The sequence below is a fragment of the Oryctolagus cuniculus genome, chromosome 6, assembly GCF_051225735.1.
Source record: "Oryctolagus cuniculus isolate XC-2025 breed Fujian yellow rabbit chromosome 6, ASM5122573v1, whole genome shotgun sequence".
NCBI classification, from domain to species: Eukaryota; Metazoa; Chordata; class Mammalia; order Lagomorpha; family Leporidae; genus Oryctolagus; species Oryctolagus cuniculus.
The window spans coordinates 36,525,190-36,551,196 of record NC_142872.1 but is presented as its reverse complement, the minus strand read 5'-3'; the positions used below and the strand labels follow the sequence as shown (position 1 = coordinate 36,551,196).

General features: G+C 38.5%; 1 protein-coding gene across 2 annotated transcripts in view; it reads left to right on the top strand.

Moving 5' to 3' along the window:
- The first annotated feature begins 5,614 nt into the window (after positions 1-5,614).
- Positions 5,615-26,007, top strand: part of JAKMIP2 (janus kinase and microtubule interacting protein 2) — a 197,152-nt gene continuing 176,759 nt past the window's right edge. For both annotated transcript variants that reach the window (XM_002710292.5, XM_089336039.1), the window contains exon 1: positions 5,615-5,931. The gene's annotated coding sequence lies outside the window, so the exon portion shown is untranslated. The remainder of the gene's footprint in view (positions 5,932-26,007) is intronic.

The following is a 26,007-nucleotide window of genomic DNA, read 5'->3' as shown; positions in this document are numbered from 1 at the left end:
CCAGAAATTTCAGCTCTCAAGTGGCTCTCCGTTGCTCTAACATTTTTTTTTTTAAACTAGAGTTACCCCACAGGGGACACATGTGAACCCTTCTCACCTTTCCAACTCCCCCTCATGCCAATCTCATACTTGCTCACCAAATTCTCACTGCATTGGTCTTCAAAAACAGTTCTCATTCCTGGCATTTCTGATCTTCAGAGTTTATCCATCCAACTGAAACCCTTCTCTCAGCTCCTACATGGTTAGCATATTCCAAATTTCATTTTGTAATTTTAAATATCACTTCACAAAGTCATTCCTTCATTCCCTGTCCCCAGTCCTCTCAGTTTTTGACTGATTCATAGCCTTTGTGAAAGTTTGCTACTGTTTCATTGGCTTTCTTATTTGTTCTTCAGCTATCCCATGCATTAGACTCCAAGCTCCTCAAGGGCAGGAACCATGTCTGGTATGTTCACTCTAGAGGGCATGTCCTCAATGTTCGACTAATATTCTCACTCTTCCTGCTCTGACAAGACATTCTGAATCTCTAAACACTGCATAAATTATGAAAAATAGAGTGTTTTCAATAAAGATAGAAGCTAAAGTTAAAATAAAACTTGCACATATCCTGAAGTTAAACTGGATTATTTATAGATTTTCTGATTACAAAATTTTAGAAATGGTTAGGAAAGGAAAGGAAAATTTTCTCATTTCTTTGACGTTCCTGGGTTGTTAGTGACCTAATCCCGTGTGTTGTCTGCCACTGAGTAATGTAACCACCATATCCTGAAAGGGGGAAACTTGTTCTCATTTCACCATCAGAGCAAAGTTTCTATTTTCACATAAATCTTACTTAATAAATCTGTAATGGGGCATTACTCATGAAAGGCATCATATCTCTTTTTCTACCATAGTAATTTTGTTTTTGCCTCTCTCAGTTGTTTCTGTTTCACACATCCTGAGAGTACTTGACTATTGACAGACCCTAATCCCCTAAATACGTGAACAGAAGAAAAAAGGGGGAAAAGAAGTTGTGTGCTTCTGTGTATTGGAGAAGGGAGGCAGATTCTTACAGGAAACGTGTGTGGCACACAGTGTACTAGGTACAAGGTACTGTGCTAAGAACTAGAATTAAACAAAAATTGATTAACATACCGTATTCTTCCAAATCTCAGGATCTGCATCCATGCCCTTCCCTTTGTCTGAAGTCACTGGTTCCCACTTTACCCCATAATCCCTCCAGTATTATCTTTCCTGGGATCCCAAATTAGGCTATGCCATTCATTTATCTGCTACCAGAGCTCCCTGTACTTTTCTGTTGCAGATCCTAATTTAATTTACTCAAAATAATATGCAATCTTTCTTTCCTTTTAGGTTGTAAGCTCCATGAGGGAAGTACTCAGGTTGTTTGATTCATTAAGCTAAGTCCCAGGTACTGAGGACCAGCATACAGTAGCAGCTAGAAATAAACATTTGCGGCCGGCGCCGCGGCTCACTAGGCTAATCCTCCGCCTTGCGGCAGCAGCACACCAGGTTCTAGTCCCGGTTGGGGCGCCGGATTCTGTCCTGGTTGCCCCTCTTCCAGGCCCTGCACCCCATGGGAGACCAGGATAAGTACCTGGCTCCTGCCATCGGATCAGCGCGGTGCGCCGGCCACGGCGGCCATTGGAGGGTGAACCAACGGCAAAGGAAGACCTTTCTCTCTGTCTCTCTCTCTCACTGTCCACTCTGCCTGTCAAAAAAATAAAAATAAAAAAATAAACATTTGCTAGGTTAACATATCAATAAGTGAATAAATGAGCATTATTCATGACCTGAAAGTGCTTCCAGTCAAATAGAAAAGCAAAAGAGAAAATTTTTTGCCAGTCACCCTCTTAAGTGTAGGAACAAGATGTGACTGGGGACCACATGGAAACAGTTTTAATGCTAATGTTGGTATCAGTGAAAATGTCCTGAGGAGATGATGGGTAAAGCTTAAAGACTGAAGAGTTGGGTCAGGGAAGGTATTTCTGGAGGGAAACAGGTGATCAAAGATAGAACTGTTTACATCTACAAATGGAGTAAGTCTAGAGTTCATGGCATCATAAGTGTATGGCGTTCATAAGAGAATTTCCATTCACTGAGACTTATGCTTATAGGACACACAGTGAAGTCAGAATCATTCCTTCTTCTTAGGACCCTCAAGAAGATCCATGGTACTTACATTTAATGTGCTCTATAAATACACAACATGTTAATATCTTACAGAATAAGCAATATTCATTTCTGAATTCCATTCATATTGCCTTTTTTGAGGGGGAGAATAGAGGATTTGCTTCTGAGATAAAAATCTTCAGAATCCCTCATAGTCTGCTAACAGCTGGTCTACAGCCATAACAGCAATTCCTTTAGAATAAGCCTGAATGATCTCTGTAGGTATAAAAATTATGTTTATAATGGTATTAACTATTATTGTCTATCATTTATTATATGCCATGTATTTCTTAATATTTTACTCCTACCAACTTTAATCCTCAGAACAACTCAACTAAATATTGTTATGATGCCATCCAGGTGAAGAAACTGAGGCACAGAGAAATTAAAAAAACTTGCCCAAGGTCACTTAGAAAATCATCGATGAAGCCTGGCTTCAACCCAGGCTCTCTGACTCCAGAGCCACACTCTGCAGCTTCCTCCCATTATGCTGTGGTTTCTCCTGAAATTTTAATGCCTCTTTTTGGAGCTAAGACCTATAACCTGTTCGTTTTCAGACATCTCATAGAATTCAGAATTCAAAGCTGGAAAGGCCCAGGAAAGAACCCAGTCTAATCACCATTAGTATTATTGGACAAGAAGCTCTTAGTAGGAAATCAGTGTTTCCCAAAGAGAACCACACATACCACTGAGTACGTGCTGGGTGAGTTCAAATAGACATATGCAATGTTTTCATTTTAATAGCTATTAAAAAAACTTTTGCATGTGTCCTAAATAAGATAATTAATATAATGATTTTCATTTTTCATCATAAGAAATATCAAACATATATCTGCACAATTATACAACTTATCTATCCATGATGTAACATAAAACTTGTTTCACTTATTTAGTGGTTTATTCATCAACAAATATTCATCAAGCTAATATGTCCCTGGTGCTTGCCATAAATAAACAAACCGAAATCTCTCTCCTTCAATAGCTTACGTTTTGTAAATGACTTTTTTAATTGAAAGGCAGAGAGAGAGAGGGGTAAACGCTGTGGCACAGTGGGTTAATGCCCTGGCCTGAAGAGCTGGCATCCCCTATGGGTGCCAGTTCTAGTCCTGGCTGCTCCTTTTCCCATCCTTCTCTCTGCTATGGCCTGGGACAGCAGTAGAGAATGGCCTGGGACAGCAGTAGAGAATGGCCCAAGTCCTTGGGCTCCTGCACTCGCGTGGGAGACCGGGAGGAAGCTCCTGGCTCCTGGCTTCGGACTGGTGCAGCTCCAGACATTGTGGCCAATTGGGGAGTGAACCATCAGATGGAAGACCTCTCTCTCTCTCTCTCTTTCTCTCTCTGCCTCTCCTCTCTCTGTGTAACTCTGACTTTCAAATAAATAAAATAAATCTTAAAAAAAAAGAAAGGCAGAGAGAGGAGGGGAGACGTAGAGTAGGGCAGGGTAGAGGGAGGGACTATCCTGGTAGAGAAATCAGAAGATGGTTTGCAGAGAATATACAAAGAACAGAGATGATCACAACTGATTACTTTTTGTTACACAACTTACACTTATGTGATGGTGATTTGGAAGTTAGTGCTGGTTGTGATTGACTGTTTGGCACTAGATGAAGGCAGAGGCCAGTAACTACACAAAGCAGGATGCAGGCTTTCCCTGGAGAGGACTGGAGATAGTGCCAAGTGCTGGGGCAGAGCTGCAAGGCTTTCCTTGGCCACCTATTTACCGTCAGGTTAGTTTTCTTAAAATAAGTCCCTGGCATCAAGGGCAACCCCATGCATGAAAAAGTCCTCTTGTGTTTTAATATTAATTGCTTATGAATGAGTAACAAGCAATCATTGCTAACATTCGTTGAATTCTTACTAGGCACTACACATTATTCCCATACTTTATGTACATCATCCCATTTGATTTCTCACAATGACACTTGAGGTTCTATGATTACTTCCAGTTTACAGATGAAGAAACATAGGTTCAAGAAAGTTAATTAATGGGTCCTAAATCATACCTACAGTAAATACTGGCACCAGAAGTAGAGACTAGATGGTCCCTGAAACCTTTATTAATCCCATTTCAAGCTGTAAATAACTATGGGATTTCAGATAAAGATCATCTCCATCCTCTGGAGAGGTGGCAGCAAAGTGTAGCAGTCGGGAGAGCAAATGGTAGTGTTAGAAGAGTCAGTTTTAATTCTAGCTCTGCTGTTTATTAGCCAGGCAAATTTTGGAAGTTTATCTAACTCCTCTAATATTAATGTCTTCAACTGCCAAATTTTTTAGCACATTTAATCTCTTAAGGATTCCATGTCTTTCCCAACACCACTACAATCATCATCACCATTATTACAGCCATCGCATGTTTAATGCTTTCTTTCCTTTGTTTTTCTTCTACCTGAAACTGCCACATTCTTCTTTTGTATGTTTATATTAGGTGGTGGCTACAGTGAAACACTGCACTACTAATAGTACTAATTATAGAAAATATTTGTTGTACACTTACTACAAGCCAAGTGTTTTTAGAGAATTATCTCAATCCTCACAAGTGGATGGGATACACAACAGCATCATCTATAATTTATAGTTAGAAACAGAACTTCTGTAGACTCAACACTGTTGATTTCACTTCCCTTTTTCCCACCTACCACCCCGACTGCCAGTTGGTTTGGGAACTCTAAAAGGGCCTCTATGAAAATGGCATGGAATTGCCTGCTGGCAATTAAACACTCCAGTAGTTTGACACTAGAAAGATTTGGAACTGTCCACCAACAGGTGCTGCTGAGAATCCTGCTTGTTTGTAGGAACCTCACTCCTCTGTTCCAGTTTATCTTTTCTCAGAGGAGTGTTAAATACTTCCAGGTTCTCTTCAGAGAGGAGCTGGAAAAACAGCGAAACCAAGTGATTCACCTGAGAATAAGCCAGGAGCACTGAAAGAAAAAAAATCAGCTTATGAATCTTTTGCAAAGTCCAACCACTCACCTGGCTTTTTAACAACCTTGAGTGCTATTGAGTAAAAGATGCTCCAGAAAGGACAAAATTGGAGTAATGATCATCTGCTGTCACAATAATTTTCTTCACATTTGTCGTCATCTTTTCTGATAGCAACTTTAATGCATTTTATTGGAAATCCATAGAAAATGCCAAGTACAACTAAACTGTTTTATACGTTTCAATCTCCACTTCATTTCAGTTTAATTATTATCTTCCATGCGTATGCACCCTAGCCCCATCTCTGACGACCTGGAGTCCAGGATCGGAGACCAAGAGCATCATTTCTCAGAGCGCCAGCCCCAACTTCGCTCCCCTCCAGCCCCTGCAGCTCGCTTCTCCCATCTCCCCTCCTCTTAGCCCGTGGCTTACCATTGGTCGTTGCCATGACAACCAGCAGCTGCTGGGCCGGCAGCCTCTACCGCAGCAGGGGTGGGGCCGTGGGGGAGGGGGAGAGAGATGGGGGAGGAGTCAGAGGAGGTGTCTGCTGCAAGTTCCTGGCTGCTTCTGAGCTCACCCCATCCTCCTAGAGGGAGGAGGCCCAAATGGTGATGCTGCTGCTGCTGCCGCCGCCGCTGCTGCCGCCTCTACTGCTGATACTCTAGCGGGGCTGGAAGGGTGGTTCCCATTCGCACCGTCGCCAACCAAAGAGGGAGGGGAAAAAGACCAGCAGCCGCTGCTGATGTTGGGTTCGGAGGCTGCATCCGAATCGGTCACAGGGAAAATGGATTCAGTTTGCATCTCTCCCTCCTTTCAGCAGCTTCTCCGGGTCTCAGCATGGTGAGTCTGAGACAGTGGGTCACCCTTCTTGGTTTAGCTTGTTATTACATGACTTATATATACGTGTGTGGCCTGGACATGAACAATGACTCCCATCCCTGAGTCTGAGTGAGGAGGAGGGGGGTGGGGATATGGAGACAGAGATGGGGATGGAGAGAGAGGAAGGCTGCCAGGAAGAGGGAAGTGAGACGGCATCCGTTTGCGTGTGTGTGTGTGTGTGTGTGTGTGTGTGTGTTTAATGGTGTTCTGATTTTGTCTTGAACTGGCTCAGACTACAGACAGAGCCAGTTGGTTCCTTTCCTACCAAGCTTAGCAACAGAATGGGGAGGGGGGGCTTGTGGAAAAAGAGCTAACCAGGAGGAAAGGGTGTTATTGAAAGGAATCAATTCATTTGCAGCTCTCACATACAGCTTTGGGCCTTCCTCAAAAACACCTTTGGTATCTTGTAAGCTTCCTGGACTAATTTTAAGGTGATTTGGCTTATTTTTCTTCACTGCTAAGAAAAGGTGGCTCCAGAATTCAGCATTCTATTTCATATTTGAACGTACTGTTGTTGAGGAACCATTTGCAAGATCCAGAGTTTGATTTGAGGACATAGGTTTGGTTGTGAACATATACACCATAAGGATATGCATATCATCCATACACACGTTCCCCAGCATTTACATTGCATTTATGAAGAGTGCTTATATGCAGTGTGCTTTGCAAGCGTTTTTGTGGGTTATAAATGTCCCTATATATTTGGAAGTAATTGCATATTTTTTGAAACAGTTTCTGGCTTGTATTATTATTCATTGGCTTCATTTGGATTAATGTGAGATTTATTCCCTTAGTTTCATTGTGACCCATTAGGACAGATGCTTATCATTCGATCTGTATCATACAACTAGATGCCAATTCATAGCTTGCCTCTTTATTTTTAATTGGATTTGAGGGGAGTGATTTTGAGGGCCCTGAATTTACAGCGGTGGTAAAGGGACATGGCTTGTGGTATTATTTTGCATCCAGCATTTTGCCAATGGAATGTTTAAACAAATTGGTTTTCCTGAAATTCTACTTCAACCTTTTTATGTCTGAGCCTTGTGTCCCGAGAAACACAGCTGAGCTAGGAGACGAAATGCATTCATTTGGTTTTAGAGTGCTGCTATTCGCTGTTCATTCCTTCAGTATCCAGGCACCATTTTACTGTTCTCTCAAATGTTGTGTTATGGTCTGCTTCTGTAAGTGGTTAAGTAGGAAAGTAGGATTATTTTGAAAATTTAGGTGTCCCCATCTACGCTAGCCTAGCCATTTCCAAATTGGCCTGCTTATACAATGAAATGGAAAAAAAGTGAGCAAGTGTTAGCAGGGAGAATGTGGGACTTGTAGCTGAAATGGGGGGGGGGGGGTGATTGTAGTTTACAATGCATGCTAGGATCAGCTTGACCTTTTATTATGTCAAGGCTTTAAGGCAACTCCAGGGGACTAAGCATGCCTGAGATGAGTAGTATATACAGCTCCATTACAGGATAATGGATGTTGTTGAATTAAAGCCAGGACAATCCCTGCAGGTAAAAGTGAATTAGTAATATTACATTCATCGTGTACGCTTTTTTTAATCCATCAGCCTCTTTTCTAATATCATTGTCAGTGCAAACTTTTTTATGTTGTAATTGTTTTGCTTTAATCTTGCATTTTATTTCATGCACTTTTCCCCTTTCCATTTACAATTTTTACAGATCTTTGAATCAGGTTTATAGCTTAATTTCTCTGAAAATAATTGTCCTGTTTGGTACATACATGGGAAGCTTTGTTAGTGACTTTAGTTAATATTTTCATAACTTGCCATAGATTATATAGATTCATAACTCTCTAAACTCAGGTTCCATGTGCCTAATTGTAAAAACTACATTAAATAGGACAAGGAAAGAAGCACTGGGCTTATATGTCATATCAAAAATTTTATAATGCACCATATCCTGAATCTTTTAATGATAATTCGACTTCCAAAATTAAAATTTCAAATATATCTACAGTAAACTTGAAAAAATTAAGACACATAGTAGCTCACCCTCGTTCATGCAATGAACAGATATCCTGGGGCTTTGTTTTTATGTCTTTTGTTTGAATGTGGTTTCATAGGCAAAGTTGGTACAGTTTGATGAGAGGCAAATCACCACAGGCCATGGGTTTAGAAGTCACTGTAAGTAGACTGTTTCAGGCCAGACACTGATGTGTATACAGATCTAGGTTTTGATCCTGCAACTTAAGATGCTTATGAGGCCTGTCTGAGGGGCCACCTAAAAATAAAGTATATTTTAAGGATTGCAAATTGAACTCTGAGGAAAGATAAAAAAAAGTAGGATTATTTTGTTTGAAGAAGAGACAAATGAGAGGTGACAAGCATTTGTTTGTTTCAGATAACCAGATGGTTTTATCTGGGACATTGCTTATTTTTATTTTCTTAGAAACTAAAATATGGCCAATGAAGATTAGAAATATAAAATATAGAAGTTCCTTGTTATATGTGTGTAGTCAGCTGGGTACTCAGATAAGGCAGTGTGCTCTTTTCTCATTGAAACCTCCAGATGTACTATCTGGATATGCATTTGAGATGAACTAGATTCTTGCTCCTCTGGATTTTTCTAGAGTAAATTATCCACTGAAGATTATGTTTTGGCTGTTTAGCATTAGATACTTCTATACTTGTAACAGTAACACCACATATTGTAATGGGCTTCTAAGTACCAGAATTTGGACACTTCTAAAGAAACAGATTGATCATCTACCTGCAGAAATTTGTGAGTAATCCCAAAATGCAGGGAACTGCTCCTTGTCCTGTTCATAAGAGATTTTCTTTCTTATCTATGATGCCAAATATGATATTATAATTACTCCCTATGGTTAATTCTGAAATGTGCAGTTTGTTATTTATTGAAATATAGATATAGAAAAAGTCAAGAACCATTAAGTAGAAGTGAGAAAAAATTATATGGAAGATACATGGAAATGATTGCGTAAATGTGCTGTTTAAATGTGTGCTGTTTGAATAATCAGTATATTTTACTCTTACACTGTATGGAAAATGCCATTCTTGGTGGGGTATACTTTGACTGATATGAAAGACTGTGGTAAAACTTGTTTTAATTAAAACACACTTTTTTTTTTTTGCTTTGTAACAGGATGTTTCTTATTTTTTCGATTGGCATTATAATATATTTCAACTTTATGTACAGGCTACAAGTGTCTTTCAGGGTGACTTAGAAAATATTGGGAAAATAAAGACTGTTTCCTACATTTCTCATTGGTTCATATAGAGGTTATCACTTTGTTTCCAATGGTTAGAGCCTAAGTGAAAATCAGATTTATCACTGAAGTTTCAATGTAACTCAACAGAGGCTTTTATTGAAATCAACAACTAGATTATGCTTGGTAGTTCCTCTGAGAAGTCCAGTTACAATTCTCCCTGTTTACATGTCATTCTATCAAGTGAAAATGTGTTTTCAAACAGAAAGAATTAATTAATTGAGTGATAACTATTTGCAGAGCTCTTATATGCTCAACAGAATTTACATATGCCAGTAGCATAGAATTTCCTTAGAGGATATAAGATATACACATGTAAAATAGATACTGACAAAAACAATATAATTATAATTAGTACCATTATTATGCCTTACAATAATGTAATCTTTTGTAGTTTTCAAAATCATTTTCCATTCTTTTTTTCATTTTATATTTCAAACAATTCTATCCTATCAGCAAAGTTGATATCATCATAATTATGTTAAATAAGTTGAAGCAGATTCTGGGAGATTGAACTTGGCCTAACTTTAGTTTGGTAAATAGCCTACTTGAGCCTGGATCCCAAGTTTCATGAGCCCAAATCTATCATGTTATAAACTATAACAAAATATCTTGTCACTTTGAACTATACAGCATATAAATTCTATTAAATCTGCTTTTTTTAACTTTTATTTAATGAATTTATTTGTATTTTCATTTGAGTATTTCAGGTATCATTGTTTGTTTTTGATCATTTTGAATTGACAGATAGATTAAGTGTGTACTTAGGGTATCCACCTTTAAAAAAATGACTCCAAATAGTTTGGAGAAAATGTGGGCTTCTTCATATTTTATAAGAGCATGGATGTATTGGAGTGAAAATCAGAACTTTGTTGGACTCAGATGTACTTACTTTATAGCAAAGCATTGTTTTTTATTTGTAATGACGTAGACGTTTAGAGGTAACATTGTTTTAGGTATTTAGGACCAAATTAAGATTCTTGCAGGTCCTCAATCTTGAAAAATATTCTACTGTCTCCTACTTTTCTGAACTGACCATCCTTCCTCCTACAGATTTTTAGAAATACAAATACAACTCATAAAACAAGTGTACAATATAAGCTCAACGATGTTACAATATTTTCCTGGAGAAATACTTCTATACTTTTCTGCAATATCAAAAAGGGAATATTTTTTCTCAGAATATTCTAATTATTTTTGTCAGCCTTTCTTTTTTTATGCCCCAGGAACATACTTTGACTACTTGGTTATTCAGACCTGGCCAAATAATAAATTTTTCCATCTGAATTATTGTAATTCCCCATTTGGGAAAAAGTGTCTTTTATTTTTATTAATTAGCTTACAGTAAAAAGAAGGCCTATCACCCTAAAGACATTCTGTTTTTAATAATTATTCACTAATACAATTAAATTTTATTTTTAAAATATTTTTTCATGTTTAAAAATAATACATCACTGGCCGGCGCCACGACTCACTAGGCTAATCCTCCGCCTGCGGCGCCAGCACCCCAGGTTCTAGTCCCGGTTGGGCCACCGGATTCTGTCTCGGTTGCTCCTCTTCAAGTCCAGCTCTCTGCTGTGGCCCGGGAAGGCAGTGGAGGATGCCCCAAGTGCTTGGGCCCTGCACCCACATGGGACACCAGGAGGAAGCACCTGGCTCCTGGCTTTGGATGGGCGCAAGGCGCCGGCCGTTGTGGCCATATTGGGGTGAACCAACGGAAGGAAGACCTTTCTCTCTGTCTCTCTCTCTCACTGTCTAACTCTGCCTGTCAAAACAACAACAACAACAAAAACAAACAAAAAATAATACATCATCATTTTGGGAAAAGGTATTACAGAAATATATAAAAAGGAGATGTAATCACCCACAAGCCTACATCAAGAAATCATTACTATCAGCCTTTTGGAATATTTCCTTTCAGATTGTTTATATGCATATGGAAACACTTGTGGACAGACAATTTCATAAATAGATCATAGTCTACATTTTGTTTTATATTTCCTTTACTTTAGATATGCTGGTCATCTAGATTTGTCTCTCTTAAATTTTTAATCTCTGTGTGCATTTTTCTTGACAATTCAAGCTATTTTTCCCCCAGTAGGGAGTCTTTACACTTTGCTTTTAAATACTTCTCATGACACAGGTGTATTCTTGATTTACAGCAGCTGTGAACCAAGCATTATTTTCAGGAAATATGAGCTTTGTTACCCTTCCTGCCACTGCCTCTCACAATAGGTATCAAATTAACCTTGGCTGTCTCTTGTCTTCTGATAATGAATGAGTTTTAAGCCCAAGGTAGGGAAAACCCTGTTTAAAGCTCTAGGAATTTCACCAGGTGCATGTATCAGAAACAATTAAAAAATCAAAAAAACAAATATCTTTGGATACATATTATTTTCCTCCATTGTGAAAATAGTGCATTTTGTAGTTTTAACTTCTGTGGCCAACTCAAGTCTTTTATGGAATCATCTTAAACAACATACATTAGATGTCACATTATTTCTTTTTTCTTTTTCTCTCTTTTTTTTTTTTTTTTTTTTTTTGACAGGCAGAGTGGACAGTGAGAGAGAGAGAGAGAGAGAGAGAGAAAGGTCTTCCTTTGCTGTTGGTTCACCCTCCAATGGCTGCCACGGCCGGCGCACCGTGCTGATCCGATGGCAGGAGCCAGGTACTTATCCTGGTCTCCCATGGGGTGCAGGGCCCAAGCACTTGGGCCATCCTCCACTGCACTCCCGAGCCACAGAAGAGAGCTGGCCTGGAAGAGGGGCAACCGGGACAGAATCCGGCGCCCCGACCGGGACTAGAACCTGGTGTGCCAGCGCCGCTAGGTGGAGGATTAGCCTAGTGAGCCGCGGCGCCGGCACATTATTTCTTGTGTTGTGATCGCGTGTTTCTGCCATAGTCAATAAATGAACATATAATAATTTCTGAGTGAATTCCTGGTCATCTGATTCTTCTCTCTTTAAAAATATAGATGATTAGGTTTGTCTTGTAGATTTTTTTAAAAACATTTGTATTTATTTATTTGAGAGGTAGAGTTACAGACAGAGGAGAGAGAGAGAGAGGACTTCCATCACTGGTTCACTCTCCAGATGGCTGCAACAGCCAGAGATGAGCTGATCTGAAGCCAGGAGCCAGGAGCTTCTTCAGGGTCTGTCACTGGGTGCAGGGGTCTAATCACTTGGGCTTTCACTGCTTTCCCAGGCCATAGCAGAGAGCTGGATTGGAAGAGGAGTAGCCGGGACTCGAACTGGCACCCATATGGGATTCTGGTGCCGCAGGCCAAGTCTTAGCCCGCTATGCCACAGCAAAGGCCCTGTCTTGTACTTTTAGTCTGAACTTTAATAAGCTCTGTGGAGATGATTTCCTGGTTATATCTTCATTTCCACTCCCTGCACCCTCTGTATTTTCTTCATAGTACTTATCAAAAGTTTTAGTTACAGAGGTATTTATTTGCTTCCTTGGTTTTCTCTGCCCTTCACTAGAATGTAAGCTCTGTGAGGGAAGAAAAGGAAACTGTCTTGTTTGCATGAATGTCAGTGCCCTGGCAGAACATGCCTGCTCAGGAAAGACGGACTGAACAGAGGGAGGCTCCCCTAACAGACCTCTGCTTCAAGATCGTAGAGACTTTCGCTAATAGATCTTAAAACTGTGACTCTCATCCTTTTACTTAGGCTATAAAAAAAATGGATATCATTCATATGCGTGTGTTCTCAGGAGGTCACTAAGAGAAAAATCTCAACATTAGAGATTATTCATTATATAGCAGGACATAAGAAAGTCCACAGATACTTCAGTTGCTTTTTTTTTTATCCTTTAAAGAACTAAATAGTAAATCAGAAATCATTAAGGATACACCTTAGAATTCACTGTTATTTATTAAAACAAGCTAGTAATTAATTACTACTAGCATAAAATTACATGATATATAGACATATTTTGGCATTCTAGAAATCTGTTTGCCAATTCACTCAACATAGATCATGGAATATATCCAGTAATTAAGCTGAAACAGGAAACTTCTTACTCCAAAGATAAATTAAGGTAGCATCCTACTTTCAAGAAAGTTTTGAAATTGAACTTAGAAAGAGTGACTTGTAAGAGAGAGATATATTTGGCAAACGTAAGAGAGAGATATATTTGGCAAACACAGAAACATCAGACTTCCAGGGATACCATCTCTATGAGTGCCTAACCTGCTGATACACTAACAGTTCACTAGGAGGAAAAAGGTTTTGTTGTCTTTCTTTCTTTGGCCTCTTTGTTATCTTTTTGGGATGCACTACAATTCTTGAAATTCTGGAGTCTAAAGTGTACAGGGAAAACCAAATATAAGCTTAGCTGACACTATCTGGTCGGAAAATAAGTCAATAAGGAAATTTTGCTGAGATTATTATGAGTAAAAAAGCCTGTGAACACTGCCTACGCAAAGAGATTGTCATCAAACCTTCTGTTTCACACTGGAAATGTTCTCCTGGAAAATGCAGCCCAGTACAACCACACTCAAAGTCCAAACCAAGCAAATGTTTCTCACCCACATTCCTTGTCTGCCTTTTCGTTGTGCAACATTTTATGGAGAGGTACCTTCCAAAAGAAAGCTGAGTGCTATAGTCATCACTGGTCCAACTTTAAGGCCCTCAAGTCATTCCCCAGGTCAAGCAAAACAACTTGAATACATTTTGCAAGACCCAAATTATTGGGGTTTTTTCTTCCATGCAAGAATACTGATTGGAAACAATTAGACAAAATATTTTAAGTGACTGTTGTGCTCTATAGTTTTGCCTATTGTGTCGTTCTACCAATAAGCCCTTGAATGAAGAGCACAACAATCGATAGCACATTTTTAAAAACTAATAACCAATTTGGAGAATTATATTAAAAAACCACACCTGAAATTCACCTGAGAATTCACAAGCTGCTAACTGGAAGACTGAAAATATAGGACTTCTCTACTTTGAAGTGTTGTCAAGATACTGAGGACTTCAAACTTGCTTTATTATAAATATCTTAGATAATACAGGTTATAAAAATGGATATTCTTGAATTATTGAGGTTTCTCCATCACTTGCTTAGCTCTGGCTACCTAGACCCAAGGGAAGGAATCGCCTGACTCTCCTGGCTCAGACTCGTCCTCTGTGTCTCTTAAGGAGTAATTTAAGAGGTAGATAATTAAGCATAAGATGGATTTTGTGTTTTATGAAATATATGATTTTAGCTAGATTACAGAAAAGGTTTGAATTCTGTCAAACTTTTTTAAGAAAGTACTTTGCTTAATGAAATAATCTGTAAAAATTTAGAAACTTATATATTTCAAACTGGATGCCTAAACATTAGAAATCTTCAAAAATAAGTCCAACTTTTCTAAAAATGAAGCCACAAGGAACTCTTTTCCTCCTATTAATGGTACATACTAGACATGCTTTACCCATCTTTCTGTCTTTGTAGCTGTGTTGTTCACATTTTAGGCCCACAGGGTACAATGATATACCGTGAAATAAGAAAGGCAAATACCAGCCTGCCACAAGGGAAATCGATTCTGCCATCCCTGCGTGACCTTCAGGATTTTATCCTCTGTAGGTTTAAAAGATCCCAATGTCCAAACGCATACCAGAAATATGACTGATTCATATGAATGCCCTTATCTGGGCAGTTTGACTACATATTCTGTGCATTCTCTTTTAACTGTGATGGAGAATATTATAGTTTTCTCCTTTCACTGTACTTAGAGTTTTTGAAATCAGGTCTAAATGATTTAGCCAAGGTACCTGGAAGGTAGAAAAGAGCCAAGATTGCTGCTTCTAGATGGTCAGTGGTCTTTTTTACTAATATTTGTATAGCTTGAAAAGATTAACTGTCTATATTTATTTTGCACAATTCTCTTGCTTTGAATCATTGATCTTTGGCTGCATAGTCAATTGAATCTAAGCAGAATCGATCAGTTCTCAGTTCACATGGTGCCATCCTAGCCTCATTCTTGATGTGCTCAAATGTTTGACCAGTGAAAGGATCTTTATGACAGAAGTAGATGTTGACACAGAAGAAAAGAATTTGTTTCAGGGATACACTTTTTTTTTTTTTTTTAAGATGTACTATCGTCTGGGTCAGTGTGAAAATTTTGTGAGACACTTCTACTCTTTAGAAGAAATGATTTATTCCAGCAATGAATGGGATAGTAACAAGTATGTATAATATGCTCTGAATACATAAGTATGAAAAGAATAAAACAGAATAGCTTACTTTTTCTAACATATTGAGAAAAGGAGAAAAATAGTTGCATTCTTTCAACACTTATGTGTCTATCATGATGAATATTCTCCTCCATGTTGGTTTTTGACACCCTCACCACAGTCTGGTAAAGGAGATATTTTTCTTCCCATTTTGCAAGTGGAAGATGAAGGTGTGGTAGGTTACATCTCTTAGGCAAAGCCTTTCAGTCAGTGAATTTCACGGCTGTCCTTGAAGAAAGGTCCACCTGATTTTCCAGCACAGAGTTAAGAAACAGCCTTGTGGACTAGACCTTGCTCAATGTTGTGTTGGCAAATCTGAGTAAAATGTTAAGATTTTATAATTTTGACATTTCAAGAGGCATCAGAATATCTGCCTCCTTTAAAAAAAAAAATAAGAAAATCTGGCACCACGAAGCCCACGTTTCCTCATGGCAGGCACATCTGGAGTTGAACAACGTGTGCTCTTCTGGGTGGGTTTGTTCTCTACCGTGTGTGCCCCTCCAGACAGTGAGTGTCTGTCCTCATTGATGCTTATTGTTCAGGTCAGCACTCAGATTTAATTAACAAAGAAGGCAAAAGTGAACACCAAGAATAACAAAAGGGAAAACGAACAAACATTTGATAAAAATGCATTATCTGTATGAAAGTTAATGCTATGAATCTGGTTTGCAGACAATCACAAAGACTCCAACAGGACAATTTGCAGCTCCAAATGTTTCCTCTTATGTCCCATAAATTGTTTATTTTATGTCCTTCATAATCAGTAGGCCAAAGTGTTCTTTATATATATTTACTACTTTATCTTACATGTAGCAAATAGTTTTCGTACTTAAATCCTCAGAAGAATATAGGAAGGGGAAGACATATTAATATATGTAACTTAGGTCTTTTGGTTACCATTATCATTTCCTTCCTTGCACATACAATCAATGTCAGTCAAACTATGGGTGTCTGTGTATAGAAACATGTAATAAGACAACAGACGTTTTTGGTAGAGTGTTCATGGGGTGATAGGAATAGATAATTCCTACAAGTGTGTCATTACTATCATCATCAATAGCATAAAAGCTTCACTGAAGATCAAAACAGAAGTCATGCATACTCTTCCAGTTATTAGTCTTGATCCCTATCCAAAAGGAATTTAGTTTTTTAAGGGGAAAAGGGCCAAATCTTAATAGAATATTAACATGTGTAACAAATACAGAGAGTTCATGAATAGCATCACAGCTCCCTTTAGAAGTCTGTTTCTGTGACTTGACCACCATGGCTTCTAAGTAATGGGCTTGAACTGTTAATAGACACATTGATGAAGATGGCTTTAATTGGTATTCAACGTTTCCTTCCTTCTCTTAAGCTGTATCTTTCATTTGGTGAATCAAATTTAATAATAGTTGTACCAACAAATATGGATTATGGAGATGTATTGATTTTTTTTTTGCACTGAATCTAAAAAATGTTGAAAGATTTTTTTTTTTCAAAACATATTTGATGTGAATATTAGTCTTTGTGGCTGTGTTGGATCTTGTTTGTTTAGAATGTGCTAAAATTATTGCATACTTTGTATAACACAAGTTGAAGAGGATAATACCATACCTATTTTATACATAATTAAGACAGCCTTATTGAAGTGAAGCAACTTATACTTACTGAGCCGGCGCCGCGGCTCACTAGGCTAATCCTCCGCCTTGCAGTGCTGGCACACCGGGTTCTAGTCCCGGTTGGGGTGCCGGATTCTGTCCCGGTTGCCCCTCTTCCAGGCCAGCTCTCTGCTGTGGCCCAGGAGTGCAGTGGAGGATACCCAAGTGCTTGGGCCCTGCACCCCATGGGAGACCAGGAGAAGCACCTGGCTCCTGCCATCCGGCCGCGGCGGCCATTGGAGGGTGAACCAAAACGGCAAAGGAAGACCTTTCTCTCTGTCTCTCTCACTGTCCACTCTGCCTGTCAAAAAAAAAAAAAAAAAAAAAAAAAATTACTGAATCATCAAACTAATAAACTGATGGAACTAGATTTTGACCTAAGGCTGTCTGACTCCAAAGCTGCCCTTAACAAATAAGCTGACTTCTCTCTTTCAATGAAAACTTGATTATGATCCTAAAAATGAAAGTAAATGATGGAAAACAGCAATGTATTTTAATGTCATAATTACTATTAAATATTAATCAAGACCTAACTCTTGCTACAAATGATAGCAACATTCTGCAAAAATTTACACAAATGAACAAAGGATACTCAGCCAGTTTCATCAGGAAGGAAAGATAATGCAGGACTAAATGAATCCCAGTCCTAGAATAAACCATTTGGAAATTTCACGTTTAAATAATTATTAAGAGACCATATACAAATTGTATATATTTGTGCAATACAGAATTCTTTTTATGAAATTATTTTAACAGGCATTAATTATTTATTTAAAAGAAAATTCCTAGTTTTCTTTACTTCTCTCTTTAAGCAATAAATAAGCAGAATATAATTTTGTGCTGTTTTTTATAGTCTTGTAAACTATGAATATTTTCCTTTCTTCCACAGAGATTCACAGAGCAGTTTCCTAGGAATTTCATTACTAGGAAAATTCCCAACTGCGAAACAGACTGAGGATAACAAACCACAGAATATAATGCATGAACAATATGGTTCCTGTGGTCTAAAAGTTTCCATTATACCAATCATGAAACTCATGTTTGTGTGTTTCTTTTGTTTCTTTATTTTCTTAGTCTTATTGTTTTTTGCTTACTATGAATGACAGCATGCGTAACAAATTTTTAGATTTTAGATGAGAGAAGATTGAAATGTTGATTATGTTGTCTTTGTATGCAGATCAAGTAAAGATGGTAAACTAATTGGGACTTATCCTAAATGTGGAATACAGTGAAGCTCTTTAAATAGTATGCTGTAAAAAAATGCTTAGTGATGCAGGAAAACATATCAAGATTAAGGAAAAAGCAAAAATCAAAAAATGGAATTCAATCCCAATTTTGTTAAAAGGAAAAAATAAATACACAAACACATACACATCTCTGAAAAGGACCAATATAACACAAATAAAAATATTCAGAAGGGATTAATTCTGGGTGGTAAATTTATAAGAAATATTTTTGTTTGGCATTTCCATTATTTTAAGTTACTCTAATCCCTTTTATTTATTTAATTAATGGTGAACATTTTTAAAGGAAATTTTTTTGTCATCAAAATTTTTAAATCATCCATAATTACAAATATTTGATTATCCGGAGCTACTCTGCAGGATTCTGGAAAAATGGGAGTTTTGCTGTACCTGGATTACAGATTCTAAATGAGTTTCTACGTATAATGCCGGTGTTTCTGGTGAGCACCAGAGAGAAAAGGAAAGCCAAGGAGGACAGGATCCTCTGTGCACAAAATACCGATGGGGCATCCTCCTACAGTGTAGAGACAAAAATCTTGTCTCAAAATAGTTTAAATATCAATGATCGAGAATTTCTTTAAAAGCTAAAATTTCAATTTGGGTAGTGGCATCCTATTGTCATTAGTCTCTCATGGTTTTATTTCATTGTAGATAGTAGAATCTGTGGTAACAAGGCACAGGTCTAAGTCCAACCCTATATAGCTCAGTCATGATACATTTTTATGGAAAAATCTCAAGGATTATTACATATGAGGACAGAAATCTACACAAAAATTTTTTTAAGATTTGTTTATTAATTTGAAAGTCAGAGTTACACAGAGAGAGGAGAGGCAGAGAAAGAGAGAGAGAGAGAGAGAGAGGTCTTCCATCGGATGGTTCACCCCCCAATTGGCCGCAGTGACCGGAGCTGCACTGATCAGAAGCCAGGAGCCAGGAGCTTCTATTGGGTCTCCCATGTGGGTGCAGGGGCCCAAGGACTTGGGCCATCTTCCACTGCTTTCACAGGCCATAGCAGAGAGCTGGATCGGAAGTGGAGCAGTTGGGCTTGAACCTGTGTCCATTAGGGATGCCAGTGCTTCAGGCCGGGGCGTTAACCTGCTGCACCACAGCGATGGCCCCTACACAAATTTTTTTTCCCTTTAGGAGATATGCACACTTATCCTCATCATAAAAAATCCACTTTACTATCCTCTTTAAAGTTTAGATAAAGCAGTATCTTTCCATTCCTGGGCCCAATAATAATGGCAATGATGACGGCTCACACTTTAGGAGTGGGGTCGGAAATGGCACCACTCCAGGGGGGATTCTGTGAATGGAAGCACTCTGACTTGTGCAAGGGAGTAGATTTGAATTCACACTTGCTGTGTGCCAGGTGAAATTCTGAACACTATATAAGTATAATATCTCCATGGTTCGTTCTATAGTATCGCCCTTCTATCTCCTTAGTTGAAGAATCTAAGATAATGATAGGTTAAAGAACATGCCGGAGTACCACCAGCTGATAAATAAATGACTTACTGAAAGGTTCTGGGTGCCTGTCTTTATGCTAGGTATGGGGATAAAGATAAGGACTGTGTTCTCAAAAAAGGCTTTTAGAGTAGTAGGGAGATAGGTCTATGAACAAAAAGTTAATGATAACACTTTACAAATATTAGTATACTATGGTTTTCCTTTTCAGCCATCAAAGGATTTGGCTTCAAACAAAATGATACTTTAACATGTGCCATCAACATAAGGAGTCTTACTTAAGTTAAATCATATTATTTATTGAAAAACAAAAATGGAATATGAATTTTTAATAGTACCTTTTTTCCTGTTGCTAAATATTATACATTGTAATGCTATACAGTACTACTATAGTACATTTTAATACTATCTGACCAAACCTATCTCAATGGTAAATGTCAATTTAAATGTCTTATTTCTCATGTGAATTACTAACTCAAAATTGGATGTTTTTTTAAGACATCACCCAGTAAACCTGCTTAACTATGAACCAGATATTTATATATTTTGAATTAAAATATAATTTCAAAAAGTTCTTCAAACTAAACACAGATCAGTGTTCTTTATGGTTTGTTTTTAGTTGGGTTCGTGTGTGGGGAGAAGTAAGTGAATGAGAAGCCCTGTAAGATGAGTAAGACTCAACCGTAGAAGTTTAGTACACAGTAAGCATTTAGGCACAAAATTATGCTGGGAGGACTGTATCAGAACATAGCAACGCTTGCAAATTGGGTATAGAACATGTGAAAAACTATATAAGAATGTATATAGGCTAGGCACATCAATTAAGGCAGGAAATTCATGAAGATGGAAGTTAAGCACCTGCAAGTGTGTAGGGAGGGAGGGCTATGGTAACTGACCTCACTTTAAAGTTATAAAAGAAAGTTACTGCAACACAGAATCAAACCACAAATGGCCATTAATAGGAAATAACGCTGAGTATGGATTTTTAAAATAAAGCAAAACCAAACCACACAGACAAATCTCCTAGTGCACGAGTGGCTTGCTCTGCTTGGAATTTGAACGTTCTTGAAGCTTTATCAATTGAGGTATCTTAAAAAGCAGATTATAAAATTGAAGTAAAGAATGACAGCTAAATTCTGAAAGGAAAATTATGAATGACTTCCTAAAAGTCCCCTCCCCCCATTTGAACTCTTCCTTGCATGTGAATCTAATGAGGGCCTATGCAGGGTTAAGTATTGGAAAACATGTTAGGTACATTGATTCCAGTTAGAGTCAAGGGACTCTCATTATTATATATTTTTTCTGTATTTGATACAGAAAAAGTAACACAGAAAGCAAGGAAACATGTAATCCCAGAGGGGAAAAGGTCAGTGGGTTTTTAATGAAACTATTGATCTTGGTTCACTTGCCTTCACTTTGGTGTTTTCCTTCTCTGAGCTACAGTTATCAGTAAGCCAACATCAGTGTTAAACAATCTGCAAACGGTCTTGGTGCAGGCAGACTCTATAAAACCATTGCAAATCCCTTAAACTCTATTGCCCCTTAAGTGGAAAGCAAGTCTGGGCCTAGATTATCTACATGAAGGCCTCTTTCAGCTATAAACAGGTTTATAACTCTGTGACCACTGGTCATGTGTTTTGCCAGTCCCTTGTCATAAAAAAACACTTCTCATGATAATAAATATTGGTCTGTTATTTTTTGTGTGCTCTCTCTCTCTCTCTGTGTATGTGTGTGTGTGTGAAAAACAGAGACAGAGATGCTGTTATTCAGTTTATAAAACTGATCATTAAATCCAAAGTATATATCACAAATATATAGAATGTGTTATGTTGTAAGGCTACTTAGACTCATGCATACAGGGACAAGATTTACTTTTTTGGTGCTTCAGTCCAGACAGTGCATCCATAAGTGCTATTGTTCAAGTTCAAGGTGAATGACCGATTGACATAAAAAGTTATTGAGAGGTTTCCTGGCTTATTAGATTAGATTTAAGGTCTCTTTCCACTCAACATTATGAATCTATGGTAAGTGGAGCTCCAAGGCAGCAGCATTCTCTGCCCTGCAAAGTATTTGCTCTTGTACATTCAGAAGGTTATTGTCTGAGTTTCCTTTTTTAGAGACCATGTTGGAAGCCAGCTTAACCATATGCATGTTATTTTAATCAAAGTATGAATATAGCTCTGCTTGGAAAAAAATCAAATGAAAGGCTAAAGAATAACTTTTTCCTCTCTCCACTTTCTCAGTAGTGTCAGAATATCTCTTGATAATCAGAGAAGCCCCACACTTGACAAGCATGAGTATTCATTTTTTTCAATATTGTTGTCTTGGTATTGGGCTTACTTGGTCTGACTATGATTTTTTTTAGAGTGACTCATTGTGACATAATGCAGAGGCATAAAATCAGATTCAGAAACTCTAGGTTTACTCTTTGTTCAGCTATCCACTAACTATAGGAACCAAGTAGGCAACCTTGACAGGATTCTTTTATTTTAAGGTTTTATTTATTTATGTTTATTATTTACTTGAAAGGCAGGATGACAGAGTGAGAGCGAGAGCTAGAGCGAGAGAGAAAGAGAGAGAAGCGAGCAAACACAAGTGCTTCAGTCTACTGGGTCATTCCCCTAACAGTCAGAGCTGGGCCAGGTCAAAGCTGGAAGCCTGGAACTCCTTCTGGGTGTCTCAGGTTGGTGGCAAGGACTCAAGTACTTGAACTATCACCTGAACCCTCCCAGGGTGTTAGCAGGAAGCTAGATAAGAAGCAGAGACAGAACTCAATCCTAGGCACTCCAATATAGAATATGAGCATCCTAGATGGTGACTTAACTTGTTGTGCCTTAGTAGCTTATGCCTTGGACAGGATTTTTCATTTTTATTTTTTCAATTTTTAAAATAGATTATATCCTCTCCTTTTTGGAACTTCTCTCAAAAGGGAAAAATTTAACTATATATTTATATATCTATTAAATATATTTATATTAAAATATATTTAAAAGCATTAAAATATTAAAATCGTCAATGTTGAATAAATATGTATGTGTATATATAAGCACCTTGTTATTATTTTGCTTTCAGAGGTATGGGTATATTTCCAAGCCTACTGAAGAAATTCTCTTCTGGCAACTAAAGTCTTTATTTACTCTCTATTTGCCAGTGGCAGTGAATACAATTATTTATGGGTCTAATCTGTTCTCCCATTAGCCTGCAGTCTCCTTGAGGGAAATGAGGTGGGGAGTGAAAAGGATAAAAGAGAGAGGAGCACAAATGAGGGGGTGGTTGGAGCCCAGGAAGGAATGTGGGGACTACTGATGGCTCCACATGCGTGTTACCTTAACCTCCAAGTCTGGGGTATCCAGCTACACAATGGAAAACTGCATCACACTGGCTTGATTGTTTGGAATAGTGATGACAGGGTGACAGAGCATCACAGAAGGTATTTATCATACAGGCTTTAAGAACTGTTCCAGCTAAAAACAAATTTTAATGACATGTGGAGACATTCAAAATGCATTAAAATGTGGATTTGAAAATGCTATATCTAGTAAAATATGTATGTGCATTGTTAAAAATAGACTTGAAGGAAATACAAAAACAAAAAGTGTTGGGGTAGTAGAAATATGATCACTTTTTTCTGTTTGTTTTCCATTTTGTTTATCTGTGCTTGCTAAGGTTTTTCCAGTGAATATACAAATGCATGACATGGTTAATAAGAAAATGAGTAAACCAAACAGAACATTTAAAGTTGCCTTCACCTGACATTTTACAGTGGATATTAAGTAGAAGGCAGGCCTCATAAATTTTCATCATTAAAGTGAATGATTCTTTTGTTCCTTGGTTTTTTTGTTTTAATATGAATTTAAAAATGTTAATCACAAATACCCACAGCATGTGAAAACCCTAGGATTTGGAAAAGCCAGGTGAAGACCGGCATTGCTGTCCTGCCACTCTCAAAGCTGTGATGATACTGAAGGAAAAGCCCCAGCACCCAATCAAGCAAACCAAAATAATTGTGTCATCACCGCAAATAGAAAAAAAAAAAAAGCATTCTTGACACTCTAGTTACTAATGGTTGTGAAAACCAATATTAGAATCATTAGAATCATTTCTCTTTTTTTTTGAAAATGTGACCAGTTGGTTTGTGTTCACAAATCTTTTTTCTGAATTTCTGAAATTTATTATGATAAACAGATATTGTCCTTTATTCCAGTTTTACAGTACATACACCATCATCCTTCTTAGTCATTCTAGTTACCTTTGATGTATCTATTATGAGCATGAGTTTCTCTTTCCAGACATTATAGATCAGATAAAGAGTTCCACTTTTCCATTGCTTAATTCAATATTGCTATCATATATTGAGACTTTGCTCCAGCATCCACATTCCATACCCTCCGTCCTCAATTTGCTACTCTTATATTGCTTATCTCAGACTCTAACTATCTCTAATCCAACAGCAGACAGATCTTTCACTGGCAGAGTAGTCCATCTCACTCAGACCCTCTTTTGTCTGAATTCCTGTCATGCTTGCAATCACTACTGTACTGTTCAGTGCATAATTGTTCTCCTTGTTTCAGACATTCTCGTTTGAACATCTAGATTCCACATCTAGACTGAAAGGCCCTTGAAGAATTTACAACCCTCCTCCTGCTCCCGGAGTGGAAGGGAAACCCCCATCTGAGGGGTGGGCTATGTGGATTGTTAGGTGTTTTGCCTATTAACTCATTGAAGCCTGACAATTATTCTGTTAACTTGGTATTAATGTTCTCATATGTCATGAAAGGAGATTGAAACTCAGAGGGGTTGTGTGTTTTCCTGGAGGCACACAGCTGGTTACTGTCTCTGTCATCTGTATCTGGGTGTTTATTTATTTTATTTATTTTTAAAGATTTATTTATTTATTTGAAAGAGTTACACAGAGGAGAGGCAGAGAGAGAGAGAAAGAGGTCTTCCATCCGATGGTTCACTCCCCAGTTGGGCGCAATGGCGGGAGCTGCACCAATCTGAAGCCAGGAGCCAGGAGCTTCTTCCAGGTCTCCCACATGGGTGCAGGGGCCCAAGGACTTGGGCCATCCTCCACTGTTTTCCCAGGCCATAGCAGAGAGCTGGATCGGAAGAGGAGCAGCCGGGACTAGAACTGGCGCCCATATGGGATGCCAGCACTTCAGGCCAGGGTGTTAACCCACTGTGCCACAGCGCCAGCCACTGTATCTGGGTGTTTAAACATTTTCTGTTCTACTGTGATGTCTGACTGGCTGATCCAAGGTGACTTTAATGTGGTGCTTATTTATAATTTTTTTTTTTTTTGACAAGCAGAGTTAGACAGTGAGAGAGAGAGACAGAGAGAAAGGTCTTCCTTTTCCGTTGGTTCACCACCCAATGGCCGCCACAGCCAGCGTTGCACTGATCCGAAGCCAGGAGCGCCAGGTGCCAGGTGCTTCCTCCTGGTCTCCCACGCGGGTGCAGGGCCCAAGCACCTGGGCCATCCTCCACTGCCTTTCCGGACCACAGCAGAGAGCTGGCCTGGAAGAGGGGCAACCGGGACAGAATCCGGCACCCCAACTGGGACCAGAACCCGGGGTGCCAGCACCGCAGGCAGAGGATTAGCCTAGTGAGCCATGGTGCCGGCCTAATTATCTACCTTCACATACTCTGGCTTTATTTTTTTAAAATAGAGTTAAAATTTGTGGGAGGTAACATGGGAAGTGAGATACTCAGCAGACTCATAGAATGGCAGATTTCCTAAATAGCACTCTGGCCTCAGAATCAGCCCTAAAGGCATTCAGATCTGGCTGAAAAGCCCATGAGAGTATTTCAGGCATGGAAATCCAAGACACTCTGGCAAAAGATCTCTGTGAGTGAGATCTCAGTGGAAAGAACAGGTCTTCAAAGAAGGAGGTACCTTTCTCTGAAGGGAGGAGAGAACCTCCACTTTGACTATGACCTTGTCTAAACAAGATAAGAGTCGGAGAATTCAGAGGGCTTCCATAGCCTTGGAAACTCATGACTGGAGCATAGGGAGATTACTGATGCCATAGACAGGAGTGTCAATTGGTAAAGTCAACAACAGGAGTCACTGTGCACTTACTCCTCATGTAGGATCTCTGTCCTTAATGTGCTGTGCATTGAGATTTAATGCTATAACGAGTACTCAAACAATATATTTCACTTTGTGTTTCTATGGGGGTGCAAACTGTTGAAATCTTTACTTAATACATACTA